The sequence below is a fragment of the Pristiophorus japonicus genome, chromosome 2 (assembly GCF_044704955.1).
Source record: "Pristiophorus japonicus isolate sPriJap1 chromosome 2, sPriJap1.hap1, whole genome shotgun sequence".
NCBI lineage: Eukaryota > Metazoa > Chordata > Chondrichthyes > Pristiophoridae > Pristiophorus > Pristiophorus japonicus.
The window spans coordinates 3,560,746-3,563,245 of record NC_091978.1 but is presented as its reverse complement, the minus strand read 5'-3'; the positions used below and the strand labels follow the sequence as shown (position 1 = coordinate 3,563,245).

General features: G+C 52.2%; 1 protein-coding gene across 1 annotated transcript in view; it reads right to left on the bottom strand.

Moving 5' to 3' along the window:
- LOC139229261 (drebrin-like) overlaps positions 1 to 2,500 on the bottom strand; it is a 218,952-nt gene that overhangs the window by 19,883 nt on the left and 196,569 nt on the right. The window lies entirely within an intron of this gene.

Below are 2,500 nucleotides of genomic sequence, written 5' to 3'. Positions count from 1 at the left end.
AAATTCCTGAGGGACAGGGTAAATCTTAATTTAGAAAGACACGGATTAATCAGGGACAGTCAGCATGGATTTGTTCAGGGAAGGTCATGTCTGACTAATTTGATTGAATTTTTCGAGGAGGTAACCAGGAGGGTCGATGAGGGCAGTGCGTATGATGTAGTGTATATGGATTTTAGCAAAGCTTTTGATAAGGTCCCACATGGCAGACTGGTCACGAAAGTAAAAGCCCATGGGATCCAGGGCAAAGTGACAAGTTGGATCCAAAATTGGCTCAGAGGCAGGATGCAAAGGGTAATGGTTGATGGGTGTTTTTGTGACTGGAAGGCTGTATCCAGTGGGGTGCCACAGGGCTCAGTACTGGGTCCCTTGCTTTTTGTGGTATATATCAATAATTTAGACTGGAATGTAGGGGGTATGATTAAGAAGTTTGCAGATGATACAAACATTGGCCGTGTGGTTGATAATGAAGAAGAAAGCTGTGGACTGCAGGAAGATATCGATGTACTGCTCAGAATAGTGGCAAATGGAGTTCAATCGGATAAGTGTGAGGTAATGCATTTGGGGAGGGCTAATAAGGAAAGGGAATACACATTAAATGGTAGGACACTGAGAAGTGTAGAGGAACAAAGGGACCTGGGAGTGCAGGTCCACAGATCCCTGAAGGTAGCAGGCCAGGTAGAGCATCATAGAAATTTAAAGCACTTAAGGAGGCCATTTCGGCCCATCGTGTCCATGCCGGCCGACCAAGAGCTATCCAGCCTAATCCCACTTTCCAGCAACAAGCAACAGCCTGACATAGCCATACTCAGAGAATCATACCTTTCAGCCAATGTCCCAGACTCCTCCATCACCATCCCTGGGTACGTCCTGACCCACTGACAGGACAGACCCACCAGGGCTGACAGCACAGTGGTGTACAGTCAGGAGGAGTGGGCCTGGGAATCCTCAACATTGGCTCCGGACCCCATGAAGTCTCATGGGTTTAGGTCAAACATGGACAAGCAAACCTCCTGCTGATCACCACCTATCGCCCTCCCTCAGCTGAGGAATCAGTATCCTCCATGTTGACCACCACTTGGAAGAAGCACTGAGGGTAGCAAGGGCACAGAATGTACTCTGGGTGGGGGGACTTCAATGTCCATCACCAAGAGTGGCTCGGTAGCACCACTACTGACCGAGTCCTGAAGGACATAGCTGCCAGACTGGGCCTGCAGCAGGTGGTGAGAGAACCAACACAAGGGAAAAACCTACCTGACCTCATCCTCACCAATCTACCTGTCGCAGATGCATCTGTCCATGACAGTATTGGTAGCAGTGACCAGCGCACAGTCATTGTGAAGACGAAGAATATAGATATACACACACATCTTCTTCTTCGGTAGTCCCTCGGAGTCGAGGATAACTTGCTTCCACACTGAGTTCTCAGGTGACTGATGAGACCAATGCGAGGCCGAGAGTCTCTGTCACAGGTGGGGCAGGTGGTAGTTGGAGGGAAGGGGTGGGTGGGGAGCCTGGTTTGCCGCACGCTCCTTCCGCTGCCTGCGCTTGGCTTCCACTTGCTCTCGGCGATGAGACTCGAGGTGCTCAGCGCCCTCCCCGGATGCACTTCCTCCACTTAGGGCGGTCTTTGGCCAGGGACCCCCAGGTGTTGGTGGGGATGTTGCACTTTATCAGGGAGGCTTTGAGGGTGTCCTTGTAACGATTCCTCTGCTCACCTGGGGCTCGCTTGCGGTGTCGGAGCTCGGAGTAGAGCGTTTGTCTTGGGAGCCTTGTGTCAGGCATGTGGCCGTCTATCGGAGCTGATTGAGTGTGGTCAGTGCTTCGATGCTGGGGATGTTGGCCTGAGTGAAAACACTGACGTTGGTGCGTCTATCCTGCCAATGGATTTGCAGGAACTTGCAGAGGCAACGCTGGTGTTACTTCTCCAGTGCTTTGAGGTGCCTGCTGTACACAGTCCATGTCTCTGAGCCATATAGGAGGGCGGGTATCACTACTGCTCTGTAGACCATGAGCTTGGTGCCGGGTTTGAGATCCCGGTCTTCGAACATTCTTTTCCTCAGCCGACCGAAGGCTGCACTGGCGCACTGGAGGCGTTGTTGGACCTCGTCATCGATTTCTGCTCCTGTTGACAGTCGGCTCCCGAGGTATGGAAAATGTTCCACGTTGTCCAAGGCCTCCTCGTGGATCTTGATAATCGGGGGGTGGGGTGGGGGGCAGTGCTGTGTGGCAGGGGCAGGTTGGTGGAGGACCTTTGTCTTACGGATGTTTAGTGTAAGGACCATGCTTTCGTATGCCTCGGTGAAGATGTCGACGATGGCTTGGAGTTCAGCCTCTGAATGCGCGCAGACGTTGTCCGCGTACTGTAGTTCGATGACAGAGGATGGGACGGTCTTGTATCTGGGCTGGAGGCGACGAAGGTTGAACAGGTTCCCACTGATTCTATAGTTTAGTTCCACTCTTGCTGAGTGTGAGGTGCAGCATTGCAGCGAGGAAGATCGAG